At 40.6% G+C, this 27653-nt stretch overlaps 1 protein-coding gene and 1 long non-coding RNA gene across 9 annotated transcripts in view; both read right to left on the bottom strand.

The window, feature by feature from the left end:
- Fam219a (family with sequence similarity 219 member A) overlaps positions 1 to 27653 on the bottom strand; it is a 57688-nt gene that overhangs the window by 27407 nt on the left and 2628 nt on the right. The window lies entirely within an intron of this gene.
- On the bottom strand, positions 838 to 27298 carry LOC124101376 (uncharacterized). The gene is made up of 2 exons (XR_006854594.2): positions 6023 to 27298; positions 838 to 1121 (listed from the first exon to the last, which is right to left on the bottom strand). It is a non-coding gene; the product is annotated as an uncharacterized LOC124101376 (long non-coding RNA).

Raw genomic sequence — 27653 nt, 5'->3', positions numbered from 1 at the left:
ATTAGCTCAATTGTGCTAGAATGTTCAATGTTAGGAGGTAAAGTGCAGGTGATGAGACTGGGAGGAAGATTTAAAATGAGGAAGCGTTTGTAAATCAAATTCAGGGATTTGGACTTGAACTGGCAAGAGTGGGGAGTCACTGAAGAATTTTCAGCCCATTGTCAGATTTACATGGGTAGAATCAGTCTGGGAACAGTATCAGGAGAGTGGGCTAGAATGATTAAACTAGAGGCAGGATGGCCCTCTGGCCAAGAATCATTGCAAGAGGCAATAAGAACTTGAAAAAGACAGTGTTCAGGAGATTAGAAAAGGGGGATGGAGAAGAAAAACATAACAGAGGGTAGGCTACTGGGGCTTAGTGGCTAATTGAACCTGGGTTTGAGGGAAAAGATTTAGGCAAGGATGACTTGTTTCCCTCCTGACTCAGGTGACTGGGTGAATTGTGACGCCACCAAACAACAACAACAACAACAACAAAAAAAAAAAAAAAAAAACAGAAATACATTTTAATGACTTTGTTTTGTGCAGGAGTGTGTGTAGATTTATTTGGAGAAATAACATGAGGAACACCAAAATAAAAGGCATATGCAGAAAACTGGTAGCCATGGTAAAGGGTGCAGGTGACAAGAGAGACTGGAATCAAGGATGTCTGGGAAGGGCAGGGTTTTAAGAAGAGTAATGTAAGACAGGAGGAAACTAGAACCAGAATCCTGAAGGAGCTCTTGCTATATGACAGGAGACTGTTAGAGAATGAGGCTGAGAGGAAAGGGCCATCAGAGAAAGGCCAGCTGTCTAAAGACATAAAGAAAGAGAACTGATAACACACTTTTCTTGGACTTGTTGACATTTCAGCAAAAACTTTATTTTGTTCTCAACAATTATGGATCTGATCCTTGGAACCTTGAGATTTCCCACAGAGGGAAGCCCTCTGGTAGAGAAGTCCAGTCATGGTCGAGATCATGGTGGGTCTGCTGTTTTTCAGGAAGTGTGGGCTGAAGACAAGGAAATCTGGGCAGGGTCTGGCCAACCTAGAAGTGACAGCAAGGAGTGGGGTGTGGATTTTCCCCAAGTTCTGGCTGCATCAGAGTCTCCTGACTTACCCTTGGGCCACCATTCCCAGGCTGTGATTTAAAAAAAAAAAAAAAAAAAAAGCGCAACATTAGACTTCTAGTCCTTTGAGGCAGGAGGCAGTGCAGAGTTAATAGGAGTGGACTGGGATTCCAGGACAGAGATGGGAGCAGAGGAGAAAAAAAAATTTTTATTTTATTTTATTTTATTTTGGGGGGGGGGTTATTGGGGATTGAACCCAGCATGCTCTACTAATGAGCTACATCCCCAGCCCTGTCTATTTTATTTTTATTTATAGACAGGATCTCACTAAGTTGCTTAGGACCTTGCTAAGTTGCTGAGGCTGGCTTTGAATTTTTGATCTTCCTGCCTCAGCCTCCCAAAATTGCTGGGATTACAGACATGTGCCATTGCACCCAGCCTGCATTGAGATTTTTACAGAACTGGGAACTCCTATTCCACCAATTGTGAACATCCAGATGGAGGCTCAACCTTGGAACTTATACTCTGTAATGTGGTAATCATAATTTCTCACTTTTAAAACCTCCAATAAGGGGCTGGAGTTGTGGCTCAGTGGTAGAGCACTTACCTGGCATGTGTGAGGCTCTGGGTTTGATCCTCAGCACCACATATGAATAAATAAATGAAATAAAAGATCCACTTACAACTAGAAAATATTTTTTAAAAAACCTTCAATAATACCTTTTTGTAAAAATAAATAAATAAAAGTAAAAAAAAAATCACTTGACTTACTTATTAACTTATCTTCAGGCATTGTAATGGAGTCAGAAAGCAGCATAGTTTCACTGTGCCCAGAGAAGTTTTAAAAAATTACAGGCATATACCTGTAATCACAGGAACTCAGGAGGCTGAATCAGGAGGATTATAAGTTCAAAACCAGCCTCAGCAATTTTGTGAAGCCCTAAGCAATTCATCAGGACCCTGTCTCAAAATAAAAATTAACAGGGCAGGAGATATGGCTCGGTGGTTAAGCACCCCTGGGTTCAATTCCTGGTACCAAAAAAAAAAAAAAAGGTACAGGTAAATATTTGTTCTATTTCCTGTATCCAAACAATGAAACTTATGAGTGAGTTGGCAGGGTACTAAAGTACAGGAAAGGCTTGTGACTAGCAACCTCAATGAGGTTGGACAGACTTCTCCTGAAATCTTGACCTTGAGGACCTACTACATTCTGAAAAAAAATCATGGGCAGGAACACCCTATCTTTGGCTATTTATAAAAAATAATTACAAATTCTGGGAATGCTGTCAAAATTGAATGAAAGTATTATGCTATTTGATGCATTTGAAATAACCCAGTAAATTGAATTTTTTTTTTTTTATGCTATGAAAGGATTGCTTGTTTTCTAGAGTTAAATCTTGGTTACAATTAGAAAGGAGACTCCAGAAGTTACTATGTTCCCTGGCAGGAGAACAATACTTTTTCTTCACCCACTCTATACCCTTGTAGCTATCATAAAATTAGTAATAAAGTTGCACATTGGGCCTCAAGGAAACACAGAGTAACCACTTCTAGGAGTATTTTGGCTTTTAAATGGACACCTAATTTCACAGGCAGTTGGAGTCTTTTCATATTATGACTTACATTCTTTTCCCAACCCCTTCTATTTTACACTCCAGTGAAACTTCCTGAGTGTTGGATTATTGGTGATTTTATCATAGTAATGGGGATTTTATCTTAGTACAGGGGCACTTTATCACTGGACACACCCCCAGGCCTTTTTATTTTGACAGGGTCTCCATAAGTTGCTAAAGGTCCTGCTGAATTGCTGAGATAGGCCTTGAACTTGCCATCCTCCTTCCTTAACATAGTCCAATATTTGGAGAGTAATTTTCTGCTCTTTGTTGGTGGGACTAAAACAAATTCTATTCATAGATAGGAGAAATGAACCCCCAAATCCTGGATGTCAGTCTATAGTAGATCCTGGGCTGCTCTGGATTCTGAGAAAATTTTGCTTTCTCACCCCCACTACCTCTGGCCCAGCTCCAGCCAGCTGCAAATTGTCTGGATCGCACTGCTTCGACACACTGATATCATCAGCCTTGCTGTGCCTGAAGCATGCAGATAGGAACAGGCAATGGCGCCGTCTCACCGGACATAGTAATGTAATTTAGTTTCTGAAATCCAAGTATAAAATCTTGAAAGTGGATTTTTTTTAATCTACATCAGGAGGAGGGGTGGTTGTATGGAATTCCCAGTGGAAACCATCTAAATAGGAAAATGGCTTCTGTCATGTATTAATAAATAGTTCAAAGCAATGGAAAAATATACAGAGAGGATTTGTAGGGAAAGTTAAGTGCCTAGTCTTTCTCATCTCCTTTCTCCTCCCTCTGAACTGTGCCTAGAAGTAAGGACCACTCTATTTGTGCGATCCCCAAGCTAGAACTGGCAGACTCTTCCTGAGCATTCCTGAGAATCCCCTGTTAAGAGAGATCAACAGGTACTGCCTGCCCCTGGGGTCATGCCATGGCAATTTGAGTGGGCCTCAACAAGCACTTTTTTTTTTTGGAAAGGAGTTATTCAGATATGGCTAAGAATAGGGGGCGGGGAAGGGGGCAAGCAGTGATAGAGTGCTTGCCTAGCATGTGTGAAGCACTGGGTTCAATCCTCAGTACTACATAAAAATAATTAAATAAAATAGGGGTGGGGCTGTTTTGATCCTATGTCTGTTCAGTGTTTTCTGACAACCTAGGGCTTCAACAATGTTCACCAGGCAATTAACTCACCCAAGGCAGAGGAACTCTTGGGAATTCAGACATAAGGGCAAGGAGACTATGAAAATAGTCCCTGGAACAGCAAACATATCTTGTGGCTGAAGAGTAGGTTCTGTAGATTCCAGTTTGCCTGTGAATGCACAAACTTTTAGAATCCAGAGAGATTGTTTCACTCTCTGAGAGACTAGGTCTGTTTTTATTCAGGCCCTGAGATCCCAGAAAAAAAAGCCTCCAGGGCAGAGAGTAAATGAGTTGTCTCAGGTCAATGCCTTATAGCAGCCCTGGGATTAGAATTTATGGGCCCTTCTTTCCAGTCAGCTGCTCCCTACCCTGAGTCCTGCACTGTTCTTCTTCTGAATGCTCAGGATTGTATTCAATTTAGTAAGGTTTGTGGTCATACAATCATGGCTCCTAAATAAAACAATGAGTACAGAGCATCTGCTATGAGGAAGACAAACACAGGGGCGCCTTTGCCCCTGAGAACAGATGGAGAGCAAGCTCTGGCTGAGGTTAGGCTGTTCTACTTGAACAAAAACCAACACAAACAGACCTCTTGGGATCTGTCAAAATCCTCATCTGTTCTTGTTGCTTCTCTAGTCATTGTTGTGAGTTAAAAGAACCTGTGCTTAGTCCCATTGTAAGGGCCTTTCCTGGAAGATGGAATGAGCTATTTCCAGGAGCAAGAAAGAGGCCAGGCTGAGGGGACATTCTGGGTTCAGATCCCCTGAGCATTTTTTCACCATAAATTAGTTACTACATTGTCAATAGCCCCATCTCCAGGAGCACTACACAGCAATACCTCTTCAGGTGGGGTGGAAGCAGCCCCAGTCATTCAGACTAAATTCTGCCAGGTCTACTCATGGCTCAGTGAGATGTTCTTTCCTTCTTGCCCTTCTTTGTCTTTTATTTTATTTATTTATTTTTGGATTGAACCCAGGGGTACTTAACCACTGAGCCACATCCCCAGCCCTTTTTTATATTGTATTTAGAGACAGGGTCTCACTGAGTTGCTTAGTGCCTAGCTTTTGCTGAGGATGGCTTTGAACTTGCAATCCTCCTGCCTCAGCTGCCCAGGCTGCTGGGATTACAGGTGTGAATCAACACGCCCAGCCCTTCCTTCTCTTATTGTGGCTGATTGGTGTAGTTGGAGGAGCCTGGCACTGTTTTCCAGGGGTTTCTCTATTTCACCAGTTAGATCAGTTTCTTTGACTGGGAAGTTCTTTAAGATATAAGGCATGCAATGTCCTTTGGTTTGATGGTTCCTTCAGTGAAAAACCCAGGAACCTATGAAAGTTGAAGAAAACAGTCTCAAAAGGAGGAGGACTTACATGAGATCAGAGCAGGGCTGATTGATAGAAATGGGATGGCCATGGAAGACTCCTACTTCATGTCTTGAAACATGCTCAGTATTACTTTGTAGTATCCCATCCCTCATGCCATGATGGAAGAGGTGATGTTAGAGGAAAAAGGCCCTCACCAACATGCAGAGTCCTACAGCCCTGAGGTATTAGGGTGCCAGATTCTGGCTAGAGACAGCTCAGGAGATGACCTGATTGTCTTGTAAGCTTACTTTACCTTCAGAGTGATGGTGACTTTAGTAGAGAGCTCAGTGGGTCTAGTTGTGTTTGAGGGGAGGTAGGAAAGGACTGGAAGAGATAAGGGTTGATCTTTGAAGAAGAGGTCAGGATCTTCACAGATAGGGAAATAAACAGGAAGGCTACTAAAAAATCAATAAGCACAGAGGATTAAGGACATGGGCATCTAGGTCTTTCAGACCTGGCAGGACAGGCAGGACTCATCTAGGAGCTCTCCAGGGTTCTGAACTGTATCCCCTGAAGACCTTGAAGGATTTGGACAAGAGCCCTTCCCACTGGTTAATGCTGACCTTAAATGCCACTGAATCATCTATGTCCACTGGTGATATCAATTGCTTGTCTGAACCCGTGTCCTGCATGGCCCAAAGCAGCTCCAGAATGATTCCAATCACTCCCTATTACCACAGCCTGGGCTTCACGCCAGCTGCCTGTCTCTCTGGTCAGATTTTGAACAATGGGTGAGGTTCAGACTCTTGGTGTGTGTGTGTGTGGTGTGTGTGTGTGTGTGTGTGTGTGTGTGTGTGAGAGAGAGAGAGAGAGAGAGAGAGAGAGAGAGAGAGAGAGAGAGAGAGAGAGAGAGAGAGATATCTCCCAGTCACTCTGAAAGCTCAGGACAAAGCATACCTGGCTCAGGAACAAGTAGCCATAGGGAAGCGAGAGGGTTCTCCATTTAGTATATCCTCAGGATGCTGCTCATCTGCCTCTCCCCTCTCCTCAGCAGCCACTGCACACATGCCAGAATTCTCCATTCTGTCATTGCAGAGTCTGTTCTGCTGCAGAGAAGGTAGTCTCCTTTGTCTGCAGCAGAACACACCTGATTTATTCTCATCATAGATATTACAGAAATTTGGCAAAGAGCACCAAAATGTAAATTTTTTTTTCTAAATTCAAGGGGAATACAGTCACTGTAAAAAGTTCAGATAAGCAGAAATAAGAAGGAAAAACATCATCACCCTCAATCCTACCTCCCAGAGCTATCCAGTGTTAATTTCCTGGCACACAGTGGGTCCTTGTGTATGCATATGGAGTGTGTGTATATGTGTATATATGTATGTATGTACACACACACACACACACACACACACGGTTCTCTCTTCAAGCGCAGGGGCCCCAGCCCTTTGGCCCACCTTCTCTGGCCATCAATTTTCTGCCTCTCTGCCTAGGAGTATCCATTTTCCTCATACAAGTCCATTTGCCTGGCTTGGGTAAACCTGCTTCTGGCAGTTTGATTCCTGCCTCTATTTCCCACTCCTTTCCTTACCTGCTCTACTGACTCTTCTCTTGGGGTCAATATTCCTAAAATCCAGTGGTCTTTTCTCAGATGATCTCCCATTGGCTTTTGAGTGCTGACCAGATATTTCTGGAAACCTTATATTTCTTTGACTTTTATGCAAATATTCTATCCCTATTTATTCTAACACTTTCCTTATTGTTTCTCTTCTTACACTGTAGGCACTCTACCCAGTGTGCCTAGTGATTTTTTTTTTCAACATGTCCTTTCCTGGCATCTCAAATAAACATTATTTCAAGTAACACCTCTTTGGGTTTTATTCCCTAGTCTACATATCCATCTCTGACCTCTTTCTTAAATACCAGACCCAGACTTCCAACTGCCTGCTACTTCCAATGATATCATGCTCCTCCATGGCCTAGTGCTTCCTTTCCCAATCAAATGAACTCAAAAAATGTGGGGGTGGGAGGAGTTTAAAAATGTTTATTTTGAAATATATACATACATATGCATATATATGTATATATATACACATACACACACACACACACACATTGTACCATAGGCAATCTCTTAGGTATCCCATTATGGTTTTAAAGTGAAATTCTCTAACAACAAATAATGCTGAGTATTTATTCACATGCTTATTTGCCATTTGGTTATCCACTTCAATGAAATACCTGTTTATGTGCTTTGTTAATTTTTAAAAAATATTTTTAGTTGTAGACAGACACAATACTTTTATTTTTATGTGCTTTGTTAATTTTTAAAAAATATTTTTAGTTGTAGACAGACACAATACTTTTATTTATTTTTATGTGGTGCTGAGGATTGAATCCAATGCCTCACACATGCTAGGCAAGTTCTCTACCTCTGAGCTACAACCCCAGCCCTGTTTTGTTAATTTTTAATTGCATTATTTACTGATTGTTGGAAAAAAAAGAACCTTGATTCACACATTAAACTCAGATTAGCATGTATTTACTAAAAACAGTATATATAAATTATGCTGGCTACTGCAAATAAAAAGAAAAAAACTAAGATGCTTATTATTATTAATATTATTATAGTTGTAGATGGACACACAATATCTATGTTTATTTTTTATTTTTATTTTTTAATTTGTTTAGTTGTAGATGGACAGAATGCATTTATTTTGTTTATTTTTATGTGGTCCTGGGGATCGAACTCAGTGCCTCACACATGCTAGGCAAGCATTCTACCACTGAGCCACATCCCCAGCCCCCTAAGACATTTTTAAACTTGGAGAAATTAAAAATTGTTAGTATGTTTAAAAAAACTTTTTATTTTGAAATAAATTTATTTACTTGTAGAGACAGTCTAGAGAGTCCTTGCATACCCTTCACCCACTTCCCCTAATAGTAGCATCTTACATAACCATAGTATGTTTATCCAATCTAAGAAATCAACACTGCTACAATATTATTAACTAAACTAAGGAGTTTATGCACATTTTTCCAGTTTTTCTACTAATATCCCTTTTCTGTCCAGGTCCATATTACATGTAATTGACATGTCTCCTTAGTTTCTCAGTCTTTTCTTTACTTACATGATCTTGACTTTTGAAGAGTATAGGTCAGGTGTCTTCTAGTGTCTGTTCAATTTGGATTTGCTTGGTGTTTTCTCATGTTTGGACAGAGATCATGATTTTGGAAAAGAATACCATGGACGCAATGCATCCTCTTCATCACTGCATATTAGGAGGTATTTGCCTTATTACCTGTGTTATTAACCTTAATTACTTAGGGTAATGTTTGCCAGGTCTCTTTATTATAAAGTTACTATTTTTCTCTTACCATATTCTATTTATCAGAAAGAAGTCACTAAGTCCAGCCCATACTCAAGGGGAGGGAAATTAAGTTCTATCTCCTTGAGGGAAGAGTATCAAAATTTGTGGAACTATGTTAAAACTATCAGAGTAATTAATACATATTTTAAAACAGATTCTTATAGGCTATGCAAATATCTTGTTTCTCCTTAAAGTTTCACCCACTAATTTTAATAATCAATTTGTCTTGATAGCAGCCATTATTACTATGATATTCTAATGTAATTTTTATTTGCCTCATTCTTTCTATAAATAATGTAAAATTTAAACAAAATAAAAAATATAAAAGGGCTGGGGATGTAGCTCAGTGGTAGGTACAGTGCATGCTTAGCATGTTTGAGGACTCAGTACCACCAAAAAAAAAAAAAAAAAAAAAGATATGTGTGTGTGTGTGTAAACTAGAATTCCTCTGAAAAGAATATCTGTCCCTTTTCCATTTATTTATTCACTCATTTATTTATATCAGTATGGATTGGTATATATTTATTTTATTTGGGGAGTTCTAATCCAATACTATCAATATTTATTTTTTTTGCTCAGATTGTTACAGCTTTGACCACTGGGAGCTCTTTCAGGTTTGCTCCTGTTTCCTTTTGACCTGCCTATGAGGTCACTGAGGTCATTTTGATCCACCTCCTTCCTCTGTATAACTCTGAAAAAATAATTGTAAACATGGCAGCATTTTCTTCAAAATATCTAACATTGTTTGTTTGTTTCGGTACTGGGGATTGAACCAGTACCAAAGGGATACTTGACCATTGTGGTACCTCTCCAGCCCTTTTAATTTTCTTTATTTTGAAATAGGGTCTCATTTCATTAAGTTGCCAAGACTAGTCTTGAACTTGTGGTCCTTCTAACTCAGCCTCTCCAATTGTTGGGATTACAGGCATGCACCATTGCACCCAGGATTTTTTTTTTTTTACTTTGACACTGGTTTATGATATGTTGCATGGGCTAGTGTTGAACTGCTGGAGTTAAGTGATCCTTCCACCTCAGCCTCCCCAGTGCTGGGACTACAGGTGTACACCATCATACCCATGTTTGTATATTTTAACATTTCCTCAGCCAACACTCTGCTTCAGGTCTTTGACAACTTATCCCCATCTCACTACCCTGTCTCCTTTTCCTCCAACTCATCTTGTAAATTACTCTAAGAATACTCTTCTGAGAATTAAACATTTCTCTGATTATAGTACTCCTTTGCTTGAGACCCCCCCAATGGCTCCCACTACTTAAAAACTCATTGATCTGGCATTCAATATTTTTAAAAAAATGACTCCAACTTGCCAATCAGGCTACTTCCCCCAATTGCTCATCTTTCTAGATTCTTTGTTCTCTTTCCCCCATGTCAGCCCTCTACAATGACTTCCAATGTCTACATCTAGTCTGACTATATCATTTTAAGCCATTAAAATATCTTTATTGGTTTCCTTAACTTACAAAAGTAATGCATGTTCAATGGAGAAAACAAAACAATACAGAAGCAGATGAAGTAGAAAATGAGTCTGATTCTCCTCTGCCCTCCCCCTTCCTCAGGTTGGATTTAAGAATGAGTGGCCTTTTGGGCTGGGTGTGTAGCTGGGTGTGAGAAAGCACTTGCCTAGCATACACAAGACCATGGATTTGATCTCCAGCAACACACACACACACACACACACACACACACACGTCTCTTTATTAAAAAAAAACACACGTCTCTTTATTATAAATCAATGGCCTTTCAAGATTTTTCAGTATTCTCCTATCATCCTACTAAACTGCTATGTCATAATAAACAGATTTAGAGGTATGCTTGTTTACATGAGTTCATAATACAAATATGAAAAGGTTAAATTTAGAAAAATGTAGATCTTTATGTTTGTATTACAACTTATAGTTTCAAAGCATTTTCCTTATTATTATCTCTCATCTCTGACAATCGTAAGAGAGAGAAATAGCATCTATTATTTAATCCCAATTTTGCAAATAAAAAAATCTGAAATCCTGTCAAGCTGAGCAGCTCCCCTGGAATCTCCTAGCTGGGACAAGGTTCCAAGTTTTCTGGCCCCTTTTCTACTTTACCACACAAAAAGACCATATGGAAAACCACAACACAATAAGCAGCAACACTGGGCTAGGATGTGGCTCAAGCGGTAGCGCGCTTGCCTGGCATGCGTTCGGCCCGGGTTCGATCCTCAGCACCACATACAAAGATGTTGTGTCCGCCGATAACGAAAAAATAAATATTAAAAAAAAAATCTTTCTCTCTCTCTCTCTCCCTCTCTCACTCTCTCTTTAAAAAAAAAAAAAAAGCAGCAACACTAATGGGAGGGAGGCCAGAAGCCAAAGAGAACCACCCAGAATATTCAAATATAAGCAGTCATGGCTTTACCTTGGGGAATGTGAGAATAAATTTGTTCCTTTGCTTCTCTTCTATGGCAAAGATAAAACTGCAGGAAATCTTTCAACAGGTAGTAAGATTCAGGACTATAACTGTTTAAGGTTAATGGCTTTCTATTCCGCCCCCCAAAAATGCCTTGCTCTTGAAAGCCACAAGGCTCTGCAGAACTGAAGTGAGAAGAAATGAGTCAGGTGTGTCAGGTCCAAGCTGGGGATGCCTAGCAGGGACAAGATTTTTAGATTTTTCTTTTCCTTTTTGAACTGGGGATCAGACACAGGGGAGCTTTAACTCTGAGTTACATCCCCAGTACTTTTATTTTGAGATAGGGTCTTGCTAAGTTGCTGAGGGTCTAAGTTGCTGAGGCTTGCCTTGAACTTGTGATCCTCCTACTTCAGTCTCTGAGTTGCTGGGATTATAGGTGTGTGCCATCACACCCAGACATTTATCTATTTTTTAGACTAACAAATCCCTAGAAGTGGAATTGCCAAGGAAATCAATGGGCATGCAGGCATTGTGTTGTCTTCCAGAGAGACTGTGACAATCTATACTCTTACCAACTCCATGTGTGTGGGGGTAGTTGGGTTTTATTTGGGGGTAGGGTACCAGGGACTGAACTCCGGGGCCCTCAACCACTGAGTCACATCCCCAGCCCTATTTTGTATTTTATTTATAGACAGGGTCTCACTGAGTTGCTTGTGCCCCACTTTTGCTGAGGCTGGCTTTAAATTTGTGATCCTTCTGCCTCAGCCTCCTGAGCCACTGGGATTACAGGCATGCTCCACCTGAATTAGTTTCAAGGGCAGCTTGAAAGTTTCCTTTGTCAAATTACCTTTGTTAACACTCCTTTCCTTTCATGGGTGTAATATTGCTTACTTTGCAAAGCTAGTGTTAGAATGACATGGAATAATATATGTGAAATGCTTTATAGCATGTATGGTGTTTATTTGTATGTTGCTCTCTCCTTATTTATAATATCATTACCATCTAAAGTATTCATCAACCCCAATTTCCTTCTCTCTCTCTCTCTCTCTCACACACACACACACACACACACACACACACACAAAAGAATATCTTGGAATTCTGACTAACTTGAACTTTGCTAATCAACAAGAGTATTACTCTCTTACTGAGCTTGAGTCTGAGCCTCCCAGGAAAGCCTTGAAGCCAATTTCCACAACTCTATCTTTCATGACTAAATCACAAAGAGACAAACACTCCTATCTTCCTCCAAATTAACTTTAGTAGGATCTTAATCAGGGAATACCTACTCCCCAGGACACTGCGATTAGGCCATTTTAATAGTTGGCCCTTTTTTCAGTAAAACATGACAGTATATTACAACCCACTCCCTATGTCTTCCTACAGCCTAACAAAAGCAGAATCTAGAGCATGGTTTCTTGGGGCTTTACCAACAGTACTGATTTACAGTTGAAATTTACCAAGGCCCAGTGACAACTCTCTGAGATGCCAAAAGAGGGCAGTGTAGTGCCATGGTTAAAAGCTGGGCTTTGATGTCACATAACTGGGCTTGAAATGGCTTTGCCACTTAGCTGTGTGTCCCTGGATCTCTCTTTTCCTCTCTATAGATTAAGGGATAGCTCCTTTACAGAATTGCAAGGATTAAATAAAATGTTGTGTGTCTGATAGCAGTAAGTGCTCACAAACAGCAGGACACACCCCTGGAGGAAGCTTGGTTAAATATGACAGTCAGAATTATATAGGATTATCAAGTAAAGGAAATAAGACTGAATTCATTCAAGTCATACATTCACTCAACAGGTATATAGTGAATGTCTATAAAAAATAAAATAAAGATATTGTGTTCATCTACAACTAAAAACATTTTTTTAAAAAAATACCTTGTAAGTCATCTGAAGAATATGAGTGGAAGTTGTTGAAATGTGAGGGGCTATACTGAGCATCCCTGCTACTGGCAACATTTTCCTCTGGTATCTCTTCTCATTGTATGAAAGGAATTGGGCTTCAGATAATTTCTGCGGTGACTGTCCAGAAGAGGAAAGCAAAGTAATATGGAACAGGTCCTTCTAGAAACAGAATGTGGTACTCTGGATTCTTGCTGCCCAAAGAAGAGCTAGACATGAGGAATGTGGGTGGGGTATCTAAGACTGTGAGGCTGTCATCAGAAATCCTATGTAGTTGGGCCTCCAAATCTGTGGGTTCCACATGAGTGAAGTCAATTAATTTAAGATTGAGAATATTCAGGAAAAAAGTTGAGTCTACACTGAACATGTACAAACATTTTTTTCCTTGTACTTACTTCCTAATAATATAACAACTACTTTTTACATGGCCATTTATATTGTGTTAGAGATTATAAATAATCTAGAGATGATTTAAAATATATAGGAGGATGTGCATGTGTCATATGCAAATACTAAGCCATTTTATAAAGGAACTTGAGTATGCATGGATTTTGGTATTGGCAGAAGTCCTGGAACCAATTCTTCATGGATACTAAAGATGACTATACTTGGTGATTGTTACTCCAGAGTTCCTAATGTTTTCTGGCTGCTGCATAGCAGTCCCCAGCTAGCCTCCACTTCTCCAACTTCCTGATTCAATAGAGACTCTATTGCATTGGACATAGTGACCAAAGGACTAACAGGTATTAGGCTAGGTAATGGAGGTACAGAACTTTTGTGGACAGGGGCAGGGCCTGGGTATGGGTACAGGTTTGTAAGAAGCAGCTCCCAACTTTCATGTGTTCCCAGTTAGCTGGCTTACAGGGCTTACAGGGATGAATGTGCTGTATTTGTCAGGGGTGCACACAGCACATAGGCTCTACAGTGTCACCTCTGTGAGGAGAAGGAACTAGGAGTGGAGAGCCTAGGGCAGCATAGGAATGCCAAAATACCAGAAGGTAATAATTGTGTTCCAGCTCTCAAAGCTCCCCCCCCACCCCGCACGGGGTACCAGGGATTGAATTCAGGGGCACTCAACCACTGAGCCACATTCCCAGCCCTATTTTGTACTTTATTTAGAGACAGGGTCTCAATGAGTTGCTTAGTGCCTTGCCATTTCTGGGGCTGGCTTTGAACTCACAATCCTTCTGCCTTAGTTTCCTGAGCTGCTAGGATTATAGGCATGCACACTGTGCCCAGCTCTCATAGGTTTTTTAACTTGGCAGGAAAAAAGAAAAGGACCTAATAGTGCTAGAGCTGCCCACCCTATTCTTTCTCCCAACTTCTATCAGCCTACATCCCAGCTAAACGGGAAACCAGGCTTGGGTCTCTGCCAATGCCCAGGCTGGGGCAGGAAGCTCAGGAAACAAGTGAGAAAGACCCTCCTCAGCACAGACGTCTACTCAGAAATCCCTGGAAAGGTAAAAGCAACCCAAGCCTGCTAAACTCTTTCCCACAGGAGAGAAGACAAGAGCTATTTCTCCTTCTGGGGTCAAGCATATCCCCAGAAGGATTCACAGAGAGCAGACCTAGAACTTCATGAGGGGAGATAATGCTGTCTCAGTCAGAATAGAAAAGTTAGCGCCCTCCCCTAAAGGAAGGTTATCAGTGAAGCAGGGAAGTATATGAGACCTAAAGATATCCTAGTATCATCTTGTGTTGATAAAGAAGGAAATGATGGTGCAGAATAAGGGCAGAGGTGGAAAAAAGTAGACCTAAAGGAGAGAGGCCAAAGACCAACTGATACTGATGGGGATGAAGGCAGAAAACTAAAAGGGGTTCTTTGTTGTACAAATGTGAAGGAAACTCTAATGAAATAATGGGCTGCAGTAATGACAATCAAGGGTTGTTAAAAACACTAGGTAAAAGGCTGAAGGGGGAATTCTGTAATGGATTTGCAATCAGGCAAATTACACCACTAATCAATTTGAAGTCATAAAAAATAGGACATGTCATGTGTCTCCTCATGGAAATGAAGATCACACCTCAGAAGGCAAGCTGGAAAGTAAATGGCAAACCTCAAGCATTCTTCACAAAAAGTCAGATCTGAATCTGATCAAACCTTGACATCTAACTAATTTGCAGAAATATAGGAGACAGAAGAATAGGATAAGAAACACCAAAGGGATGCAATCAACAAAACCCAGAATGTGGGAGACTTTACAGAGCAAAGGACTGATTTTTAAAAACAAATCAATTGTAAGAAAAAGTAGGAGGAACTATAGATTAAAAACATGTAAGCTTGGTGTGATGGCACATGCCTGTTATACCAGTGACTTGAAGATTGCAAGTTCAAGGCCAGTCTCAGCAATTTAGTGAGACTGTGCAACTTGGCAAGACCCTGACTCAAAATTAAAAAAAAAAAAAAATGGACCGAAGATTTTGTTCAGTGATAAATCACCCCTTAGTCCCTAGTACTAAAGAAAAAAATTTTTTTTAAAGAGACATCAAACAAATACAATATGTAGGCCAGATTCAAACAAACCAACTAAAAATTTTTTATGTTAAGGAATTACTGGTTTTAGGTGTGATAATGGTATTATGGTTATATTAAACATGAACTTTTTTAGAGAAACATACCATGATTGTATAGTTGAATAATTGTTCAGAATAATCCAGTGGGTAGGGTATGGGGGAGGCAAGATTAGTCTGGTGTCAATAACTGTTGAAGTTGAGTGATGTACACTAGTAGGTTCATTTTACCTTTTTCCTCTGCTCTGTGTATGTTTGAAATTTTCCATGACAATATGTTAAAAAAATGGAAGAAAATAAGCAGACTGGAACTGCCTCCTTCTTTAGTCCATTGATGACAGGACTGGGAATGGGGAGGAACAGCAATACAGACCTTTTTGAATCTTTCTTGAGTTCTGAGAGCTGAACTTTGGGAACTAAAATAGAAGCAGGATACTTTTACCTACCATCAACAGTGGGCTCTCCAGGAAGGTTCCACTGTGCCAATAGCACTCTGCCACAGGCATGGCGTGGAGGGGCAAGGGCAGGGCCTCAGCTATACTCCAGAGCTCCCCCTGCCCAGATCCACTCAGTGAAATCCTCTCTGGGAATAGATGGGAACACAGAGCACTTCCATCTCTAGCCTGATCTCACCACAGCCTTGTAAAGGAAGCTGAGGACTCTTCTTGTTTGGTGAAAAGAATAAACCATCTCCTTACCCTTTCCCACAAAAGTTCCCTTGGGAACCTCTGATGGAAAAAGGAAATCACCAACCCTTTCATCACCATCAACCCTAGACCAGAAATGATGGAGTAATTTGCAGTTCCTTTTCACATGTATGATCTTATTTATTTTACAAATAGCCCGAAAGAGGTTAGGAGACAAGCCAAAGGTCAACAAATTGGTAGCTAGAGTGTACCCAGCTGACTTCCCACCACTGCTGGGCTCAGCTCCTGCCTTGAGGCATGTGTCCCTCACTAACTCATCCTGGTCTTCCCATCCACTAAAGGATACTCAAACTGATTTCTCTTGAGGAAGCTTCTGGGAGATTGTCCTTCTATTGCACCTCAGACCCTGGCAAATGAAGGATGTGAAATGAAAGGGTCCATGAGGAAGCCTACCAGCTTCCCCTGACTTTTATAGGTTCTCGCTCTTCTTCCCCAAGCCATTAGCCACCACTACTTACCCATGTCATTATCCTCACTTGTCCTTTCCCTGAGTCTGTGTTTTCCTTTAAGCCAGGGATGGAAGCATCAGGTCAACTGAGAGCAGACAGGACTTTCTGGAAAATCTTCAGGGAATAGCTTTAGGATTCACAGGAAGCCCAGTGAAGGCCCCTCTCATCAGATGCTGCAATCTGTATACCAATGTGGCTAGTGGTTTTCCCCTTAGGGGCAGGCCTGCTCTCACACAGAATGGCCTATAACATTTGGTTTTTGTGGTAAGCAGAATGTGAGCCTCATGCCTGATATACTAAGAATAGGACATCCAGGCTGGCATTCTTCCTCCAAGATCTCTAGATACTTTTTCCACCTCTAGGAAGATGCGTGCAAGTCATACAGTGTTGGAAGATTCAGGTAGGAGCTCTTCATCAGCAGAGCTGTTTTTGATCATTAAATATTAAAGATCACAAATCTATTATTAGCCCTATGACAAAGCTGGCAGTAGTTATAAGCTCTGATACCAATGAAAGAAGGGCTACATTGGTCCTCCTATGTCCCTCACTTCTAAAAACTTACCTAATGCTGCAAAGAGAGGATGGAGAAAGGCCAATTTAGAAGGAACTCAAATTGTACAACTCAGCTGGGAGCCCCTGACCCACTGGGGAGCAAGAAGTAAGTTATTCCTTGTCAGAGCATTCAAGGTCCTTCTCATCCTGTGGTCTAAATTTAAACATCACTTTCTCATAGGAGCCTTACCTGACATCCCTAATCTACTGTAGGATGAAAATTATTTTCTCTTATTCTACCTTGTTCTTGTCTTTTCTACCACTTGTCATAGTTTGTAATTTTATTTGTGTGCTTATTTGTTTATTTGTTTTTTCTCTACCACTGGATTGCCAGGTCATAAAAGCAGGAAACATGTTCACTTTTTTCATTATTTTATTTCATATGTCTGGTACAATGTCTTTCATGCAACAGATGCTCAAAAGATGTTTTTTGAATAAATAATGAATTCCCCAACCATATATTCCTCTGAATCTCCCACAGTTTCCCAGCATGTAACTTCTACTTTACTCACTAATTCTGACCTACTCATTTCTCTCCATGTCTCTACTGTTCCCTCCTTAGAATTACCACGCAATCTCTTCTCCACTGTTACTCATCCTTAAAGGAAACAGAGCAAGTTTCTTCTTTGCTAAGTTGTAAGTTCTGAAAATAGAAGCTATATGCCAATGAGATCAAATGGGAGTTGGGAAAAAAAGACTCATAATACAACATATCAAAGTGGCACCCTAAATCAGAATATCATGTATCAAGTTATATACCAGAGGTTATAAAAGCTTTGGGATTGGTTGAGAGCATAAAAGAATAGTTGGAGAAGCTTCCTAGAAAAGGAGGGTTCACAATGATCTCTGAGAGTGGAATAGTTAGAGAAGGAGATGGGAAAGAAATCTTAAGAGGAGAGAAGGTCTGAGGATACCAATAGATGAGAAGAGGTGAAGGGCTTGGTCAGATCTTTAAGGAAGTAATTTCATGAATAGGTGTGAGGACAAAAGCCTAGTGTAGATGGCTTAAAGATCAGTGAAGTTTAAGCTTGATGTATAAGAGTTTAAGTCCCAGGTTGTGAAGAAAATATCCTGAGCCTGGGAGCCAGGGTACCTGTGTTCTAGTCTAGACAATGCCAACCTTCAGCAGAGTAATGGCCAAGACTATTTACCTTTCTGGGGCTGTCCTTGCTTATCTGTAACATTAGAAAAAATTATTTTCCTAATTTAGTTCACAAGGTGGTTCACGTGCTCTGGAAACATCTTTTCATCTCTCTTATAAAGGAATTTAAGATAGGGTTAAAACCATTGCGCTTTACACAAAGATGATGCAGTAGGACCAATAGGACGGGTAAAATAGAGAACTTGCATCTCATTGAAGGAAAGAGAAGGATGCATGAAAAAAATGGTATTTTTGTAATAGGTCTTGGAACATAACTTTTGAAAGTTGGTATTACAGAAATTAGGACAGCATTCCTCATGCTAGTTCCACAGCGGAGTGTGTGTGTGTGTGTGTGTGTGTGTGTGTGTGCTGGTAATTGGACCTAGGGCCTCAGGCATGCTAGGCAAGTGTTCTACCACTGAGCTATATCCCAAGCCCTTACAGTGGATTTTTAAAAACATCGTTATATTGCACATACACAGAGCCTTGTTTACTGCTCAAATACTATTCTTTGCTCCTATTTTCAAAAGAGCAAGGCATTTTACAAGGAGCAGTGTGTTTTACAGGTGTCCTCCAGTGCATTTTAAGAATTGCTACCCCAGGGAATGGGGTGGCAGATAGGATAACATTCACACTTTTCATCCACTGGCCCTGGTTCCTCCCTGTGCAGCCATAGGTAACACAAAGTCTAATTTCTTTTTCTTTCCTAAGCCCAGTTCTTTAGGCATTTGAAAAGCTTACAATCCTCTGAGACTATTTATTCACAGGCTGAACTGCCTCAGTTCTTCCAACTGTTCTCACACGATGTGGTTTTGACTCCTTTCATTATTCAGTCACTCCCTCTCTTGAGTGATATCAGCAGAGAATGCAGAGCTTCAGATAGTGCTGACCAGTAAAGAAGAGAGAAGACTAGGATCATCACCTCCTAGGACCTGAACTCTATACTTTTAATAATGAAGTCCAACAGTACATTAATTTCCCAGGTGGCTGTTATGTAGTAGTCTTTCCCCCTCCTCCACTCCTGTGGTACTGGGGATTGGACTCAGGGATGCTTTAACCACTGAGCTAGATCACCAGCATCCCCCACACCTTTATTTTTTAAAATTTAATTTAAGTTTTATTTTTGTAGTACAGGGGATTGAATCCAGGGTCTCATACATGCCAAGGAAGTGCTCTACCACCAAACCACATCCTCAGGCCCCTTTTTATTTTTTAATTTTGAGACAAGGTCTCACTAAGTTGCCTAGACTGGCATTGAACTTGTGATCCTCAGATCCTGAGTAGCTAGGATTACAGGCATGCTCCTCTAAACCAAGCTAATGGTCTTGTATAAAGCCTTCCATCCACTAAAACACTAGCTATTCAATCATACAGACTCATTTAGATTCTATTTAAACTTTACCTTGCTGAATTCAGGTAGCTTTTTTTGTTTTAATCTCCGCTATTTTTCTTAGAATAAGAGTTATAAGTAGGGGGCTGGGGATATAGTTCAGTTGGTAGAGTGCTTGTCTTTCATACACAAGGCCCTGGGTTCAATCCCCAGCACCACAAAAAAAAAAAAAAAAAAAAAAAAAGAGTTGTAAGTATTAAAACACCATCTCACTAACCCCAGTAGACCATTACCTGTATTGCCAGTCTGCCTAGCTTGAGATGTGATTCCAGGTTTTTACCTTTGATTTTACACCGCTAATGCAAAGAGCTACCCTATTTAAAATATGTTTTAAGTTCAATATAACAATAGGTACAGCCATTATCATGAAATCTCAACTGACCATAATGGAAGTATAATATCAATATTATGGGTACGGGCAGCCCTATAGTAATCTGTGCTGGTCAGATCACATAAAGGGATCTATGTCTAGTATCAGGGATGAAAAACTTCAAAGTATCCACTGAGGTAGCTAGGGTTACTAGGGATTTGGAAATCATTCTCCAGGGAAATCATGGAAGGAAAAAACAGGGTCTACTTAGCCTGGGGGTTGGGAGAGATTGTTGAGGTTTTATGCTAAATGGTAGGGACTGGCATCTGCAGTAACTGATGGCTTAAGTGAGACTTCTTGTGGCCTATTTCTTCTTGGCCTTTGGTCAAGGGCTTACAGCTTCATTTTAAGCATAGCCAACCATTCATATGATATTCATGAGATCTCTTCCTGAATCTGCCTCTTTTTCCCTCTAAACTATTTAGAAGAGTCAAAGGTTACTCCTTCTCACCTGGCCCATCTATTTTCAAAGGATTATTAACTTCATATTAATCTATTCTTCAAAAACCAGTGCTGAAGATCAGGTTAGGAAGGTCAATTTTCTCTATTAATTTCTTAAAGAGCCCTATCATAAGAATCAAACCTCTCAGTGAAAACAGAATGCTGAGCTGGCTAACATCCCCCAGAGTCTTCCTTTCCTGTGTTCTTTACCCAGTATAACTATGATGATTCAGGACTGCCAGGATGGCAACCAGAACACCAAAACTGCTGTTCTTCTTGCTGAAGATCATGGCAGACATGGAAAATCAACCATATCACTATTTCTCATGAAACCAGGACTCTGCTTCAGAATCCTTCTTAACACAATGCTCTGGATAGCTACTACTAACTAATAGGCATTGGTATAGGGGATGAAACTCCTTATAATTTATGCTTTATGTCACCTATGGAGGGCATAAAATGATTATGTAGGAATGCCCCTTAAGCTTGTTGTGAACAGTGAGGATATTTATTGATACTGCAGGTGAAATATTCCCTTAAGTCAGGAATCCATTTTTCATTTTAAATCCTCATTGAGCTGGGATTTTTCCTGACAAGATATTTGGAATATAATTTTTATCTGTTGCCTGTGAGAACACAAAGGACAGGGACAACCCATAGGTATTAAAAAAAAAACAAAAACCTAAAGCATGAGTTAACCATGTCAGGATTAAAAGTAAAGTTCAACATGGCTAAAGTATACAGTATATAAATTACATCTTTTTTTTTTTTTTTTTAAAGAGAGAGAGAGAGAGGGAGAGAGAGAGAGAATTTTAATACTTTTTTTTTAGTTATCACGGACACAACATCTTTGTTTGTATGTGGTGCTGAGGATTGAACCCGGGCCGCACACATGCCAGGTGAGCGCGCTACCACTTGAGCCATATCCCCAGCCCAATAAATTACATCTTAATACAGCTGTCAAAAAAAAAGGGACATGAGGAAAGTAAAACTCCCTTAGAAATATCATCAGAAAATCAAGGCTCTTAGTATTTGCTTCTGTACCAAAGTTTACTAGAAACTTCCTAATTGATGGTAGTTAAGTACAGACCTTAAAACAAATCAACATCTCACTAGAGACTAGCACAGGGCAAAATGGTGTTAATTATAAAGAGGCTCTAAAGAATGGGGAAGAAAATAAATCTAGACTGGATCACAACACAGATTAATTTCTAAGCTTTTTGGTTTTCCAAAAAGTAGTCCATGAAGACACATTGATTCTATAAGAGTGAGATGTTGTAAAAAAAAAAAGGGGGGGGGGGTTGTAGTTAAATAATCTTGAGAAATATTTAGTTAAACACAGTTGAAAATGTTTATTTCAGGATTTCTGAGAGCCTTTAAAATTCTAGTTGAAACTGGGAGTAGTGGCTCATGCTTGTAATCCTAGTGACTCAGGAGACTGAAGCAGGAGGATTACAAATTTGAGACCAGACTTGGCAACCTAGTGAGACCCAGTCTCAAAAATAAAATAAAAAGGGCTGGAGGTATGGTTCAGTGGTAGAGGAATTCTGGGTTCAACCCCGAGTACCATCGCAAAGGAAAAAAAAAACCAAAACACTAGTTAACATTGTGGTATGATAGAATGTATAGTGTTTCCCAAAGGAATTTTCCTATGGAGACTCCTCCTACCCCATGAAGTATGCCATAGGATTAATATTCCTAACAATATACTAAGGGAAAAGTAGATCTAAGCCATGCTTGTATAAGGGCTTCATCAACTCCTTTATAAGGATAAAATCCATATGGAAACTATAAATCATTTTATAGCATGTACATAATTATATTTAAGTTAACTATAATATATATGGCTCTTACTCTACAGTTTGGGTGTAGTTAATTCAGTAAATCTTAGTTAAACTAAGTTAAACTAACTTAGTTACTAAGTGCACTTTAACTAAGATTTGGGTATAGCTCAGTGGTAGAGTGCTTGCTTACCTACCACTTGCAAGGCCCTGGGTTCAATCCCTAGAAAAAAAAAATAGTGCCTTTTAGGTACTGTTTTAGATAAATAGATGAACTATTTATGAGAACCAAGAGTATGGTGACCAAAGTGAACAAAACCAGGCAAGGAGCCACAGCAACTGGGCTTTTGTCATTCTTATATTTCTTAGGGGTAAGAGTCATTCATGGCAGTTAGTTTCTTCTTGGCACATAACCATATACCTTCATCAAAGAAACTTAATATTGACTTTCAATAATCACATCCATATGATCTTCAACTTGACATCTCAGAATGACAAAATAACAACAAACACAGGAACACATTTGTTGGAACTGGCTCCTAAGACTGTGGCATAAGGGAAAACTCCTGCAGGCATGTTTACACTCCCTTTCCTAGGCCAGACCCTCTGGACCTCCATCCTAGAGAACTTTTCCACTCCAGAGTTCCTCCCTGAAGCCCAGAAGCTCACTTGGCTGCCCCACAGCAAGGTCTTGGGTCATGTGCCAATTTCAACTACAGAGCAGAGCCAGATCCAGAGTTTTACCCAGCTCTGCCTCCTTCCTTCCTTCCTTTCTCCCATCCTGAAAGTCAAATTCCCACCAAAGTCTCCTTAGGAAACAATGACTTGGGACTGTCCCAAGCTATACCTCGATTCCTTCAGCCAGAACTTCTGGGTATTTGTCTTGGATAAGGGCTTCATCAACTCCTTTATAAGGATAAAATCCATATGGAAACTATAAATCATTTTATAGCATGTATATAATCATATTTAAGTTAACTATAATATATATGGCTCTCACTCTACAGTTTGGGTGTAGTTAATTCAGTAAATCTTAGTTAAACTAAGTTAAACTAACTTAGTTACTAAGTGCACTTTAACTAAGATTTGGGTGCAGCTCAAATTCTGATTCTCCCCTTCCCACCTCCTCAGAGGCTCCCTGTACCAGTTTTCCCATGGTCTGCTGGAAGGTACAAGGCAACTAAGCCCAAGAAGTGGTTTCCATGTTCCCTTTCCACACGTAAGTCTCCATCTTTCAAGGAGGGAAGAGGGTCTCTGAAGTGAATCAGATCTAAGTAAAGAAGTCTGTTTTCCACTTCTGTTCACCCTAGGCTACAGGCAAGGACAGCAGGCAGCTGAGGCCTGGGAATGACTCAGCCTGAATCCTAGCTACCATGGAAGCACCTGTCTAGTAGAGGCTAAGGTACCTTTGAGTGATCTCACCCTAGAAGATTGCTCCTTTGGCATACTTTGTCTGGAAGGAAGTAGCACCAGTTTTTTACCCTAAGCCCCGCTTTCAGGGTGGTCTCGGAAAAGGGAGATATAAATACTTTTCTATTCTCACAGATAACGCCATAACACACACACACACACACACACACACACACACACTCTCTCTCTCTCTCTCTCTCTCTCTCTAAGAAATGAATGAGAGGGCCTACAGGTAAAACCATAAATTTGACTAGAAAGATAGTAAGAGCCCAGCCAGAAACTGCAACACAAAACACTTAAAATACAAACGATTTTATTTTTCCTTCATCTAAGTGCTGCTGAGAGGAAAAACAAAACAAAAATAACAAAAACCCATTCATGGCCTTGCTATCACCAATTCTCCTGTATTCAACAAAACAGAGGAAAAGTATTCATTGGTAGGTGAACACATTTCCCAGCAGCCCTTTTGAGGCTGTGAGTCAGTGCTACGTTCACGTTTACTCTGTCCATGTCTTTTCTTTTTTCTCCCAGTACTGGGAATTGAACCCAGGGCCTTGCACTGGCTAGGCAAGTGCTCTACCACTGAGCTCCTCAGCCCCTTTTAAATGTTTGAGGCATCATCTTGATAAATTGCTGAGGCTTCCTTGAACTTGTGATCTCCTGTCTTAGCCTCTGGGTAGCTGAGATTACAGGCATGCGCCACCACTTCTGGCTCATCTTTGGTTTTCTACAACTCATAACCCGAACTCATAGCTCCATTGCTTCAGCAATAGAGCAAAGGAAAATAGCAGCCTTCTCTGTTACAAGCAATCTCTGAGGCTAAGAGATCCACAGGCCTCCAAATCTCCTATGGTTCCTTCTTCCACCCAATGTTCACACCAGAAACCTGGGAGTCATCCTTAACTCACATTCCACCTCCAAACAGGTACCATATTCTGTTATTCTGCCTTATTAACATCTGCATATCTATCCCCCATCTCTCTGATTTTGCTTTAGGGTAGAATTTATTATCTCTTGCCTGGATTATTGTATACACCTCTATATTAACTTTCCAACTTCCAATCTCATTTTCTCCAACCCCTCATTCACCACTGGAGTGATGAACTCAAATTTGATCATGCTATTCCCTTAATTACATTCCAAATGTATCATTTTTGTTTCTTCCTCCATGCCCCTTGCCTGGAATTCCTTCCCTTGCCTCATCTTGTTGTTCTGCTAAGCTTTTAGTCCTTTTCCAAGAGCCAGTTCAGCAAGGTCTCCTCTGTGAAGCCTTTTCTAACCACCTAAGGAGGACCCATCTCATTTGATTTTGGTCCTATTGGACTGGATTCTTACTTCTTTTTTAGTGCTTTCTACCCTGTAGTGCCTCAATGTGTTCTATACCTTGGATACCCCTTGAGTAAGTTTCTGTGTCATTGTGCCCTGGATAATACCTAGCAGAAAGTAGGTTCTCACTTAGAGTTTGTTGGATGAAAGACAAATGGTAAGGGGCTGAGGGCCTAAGCAAGCCTCATTTTGCAATAGAGGAAGATAGGGAAGGGTGTCTTCTTTCCAGAAACCTGACAAATACTGCTGGGCCATGAGCCATATGGACCCACTAGGAGAATCCACTCTTAAATTGAAAAGTCAACTGACTATAAGGAATAACATAAAGGTGCCCAGACCATAGAATACCTGTAGGTCAATTTTCCATAGTGGCTACTGCTGTCTTTATAGTGTGTTCCCTGACACTTTCAGAAGCTTCTATGGGCCACTTACTGCACAATCATCCTGACCATCCCCATCCCTCAGTGTCAGAGGGAATACAGCCTGAAACTCCTGAAACTCCTTGCCAAGTTCCTGTAGTAACAAGGCAGAACCTCAGCATTCTTCACTTTCTAAGGGAGTTGTCACCTTTCTTGGGAACACCTTCCATTCCATCTCTACCCTTTTCTGACTTGTATAAAAACTTTCCTATCACCATTTGAGCCCATTCATCCTTCTGGCTCCACTGGAGAGATCTGACTTGTTTCTGTATCTTTAAATTATCTGGAACTAAGTAGAGACACAGCAAATAATCATGAACTAAACAAATGAGTTAAAGGATAATCTAGTTTCAGTAAGGCCAGACAAGCATTTCTCGCAAGAGTGCAGAGATCCAATCTGTTGCCATATGCCATTCTTTAAGTATCTTTGGCCTCTAAAAGCATCAGCAGGGTGTTGCCTGACACAATTAAGTACTTAAAGGCTCCATTTGTTTTTCTTGCAACAATTCTCTTCCTCCCAACTACAGCTGATGACAGACTTTGCGGCTATAGCATCAGACTCAGCAGACAAACAGGACCAGAGAGCCTATGCCTGCCACTCCTAGAAACAATGGCCCAAACTCATCCTAATTGCTCAAGAGAAGGCAGTTAGGATTTTCCCTAGTTCAGTGGCAGTATATGGTTCAGAGCTTACATACTAAGCCATTCCAAAGTTTCTTGGAGAGAATCTATACTCTGACATACTCAGGATTGCCTGGGAGACAGACACAGCAGGAGTGGATCCCAGGGAATAAGGTCTTCAAGAGGAGCTCTCATTTCTTTCATAAGGAGATAGGAAGAGACCTGGGGAGCTCAAGAATAAGCCAAGGCCTGGTTCAGCTGCTGAGATGCAGCCTGACCAATTAAATAATTGGTGTGATGGGGAAAGGAAGGAAGCCACTCCTTTCAGGCAAGATCCAGCCCCAGGCAGGAGGCTCTGGGCAGCTGTGCAACAACAGGGCAGGGATCTCTTCCTCTTCCTCCCACTAGCTGAGAGCTAATGCTTAAATTAGCACCTTGGAAACACCCAGATCTCCTGGTTGCTCCTTCTTGCTCAGTTCCTGCCACTCCCCCAGGCCTCCTTCTCAAGCTGAGTTTCTCTTCCAAGTAAAAGAAGAAAAGGGGGGAAAATGATGCCTTCTCCTACAGCTCACCTTTCCAAGTAAGGAATGGCTTCTAGATTCTTCCCACTACTCTGGGGTAGAGGAGGTTTTAATGATAAGAGCCCAAATAACTGGCCTTTTGGGTACTCAAGGTCCTGAAAGAGGCAATGATGTTGACACCAGATTGCCCTGTTTCCTTTGGGATTAAAGAAGCAGCACCCTCTTTTCCCTCAAGAGGGGCTCATTCAGAAAGTAGTGGGTTTTGTTGTTGTTTGTTTGTTTTTTTGGTTCTGGGGATTGAACTCAGTAACACTCAACCACTGAACCACATTCCCAGCCCTATTTTGTATTTTATTTAGAAACAGGGTCTCACTGAGTTGCTTAATGTCTCACCTTTGCTGAGGCTGGCTTTGAATTCATGATCGTCCTGTCTAAGCATCTTGAGCCACTGGAATTACAGGTGTGGGCCACCACTGTGCCCGGCTCAGAAAGTGAACAAGAGAAATAAACCTTCACCAAACTGTGAGCTCCGGGAGGAAAGGGCCATATCTGTGTCTGTGTTGCTAACCATTCCCTGATATCTAGTGTAGTGTTTGAAACAGGGCAGATGCTCAATAATTATTTAGTAAATCACTTGCTAAATCAATGAAACCAGGTTCTATGATATACTTTGGAAGAGAGAGTGGGGAGCTACTATTTAAACTTCAAATGCATAATTTGTCTTCATTTTCACAAATGGAAAAGGAGACTTCCTAGAGGTCTCCATAAATAATGGTAATAAATAAAAGAGATCACAGCTAAATCCAAGCCTGGAACCCTAGTTTTATGGTCTACCTGAGTACCCCTAAAGAACCATTTTTGCTCTCTCTTCTGCATTTTACCTCTGTGATATCTTCTTGATTGCTAATGCTACAAATGAAGGCTCCTGTATTTTGTTGAGACCAGCAGAGTCTTGTATGGGGAAATGCATACAAGACTCTGCTGGTCTCAACAAAATACAGAAATAATCTGGGGACAGAAGTCAAGAAGCTGGGCAATGTTTATGACCTCCAAATGGGGGAGGGCTATATTGCTATTTCTATAAGACTCACTCAACCTCAATAAAATATTCTTTTACAGACAAGGGCTACTTTAGTCTTCAAGAAAAGGGTCTGCCAATAGCTACAGTTATTCTAATAAGTACCTCCTTGCTACAAATACTTTTACTCCAGGATCACACAGCAGAATTAGCTTACTATTAAGAACTTCAGGGGGGCTGGGGATGTGGCTC

The sequence above is a fragment of the Marmota monax genome, unplaced genomic scaffold, assembly GCF_021218885.2.
Source record: "Marmota monax isolate L192 unplaced genomic scaffold, Marmota_monax_Labrador192_F-V1.1 WCK01_AAM20220418_F8-fsc00069, whole genome shotgun sequence".
Classification (NCBI taxonomy): domain Eukaryota; kingdom Metazoa; phylum Chordata; class Mammalia; order Rodentia; family Sciuridae; genus Marmota; species Marmota monax.
Note: the sequence above shows the minus strand (reverse complement) of the source record. Positions and strands in the feature narration are given on the sequence as shown.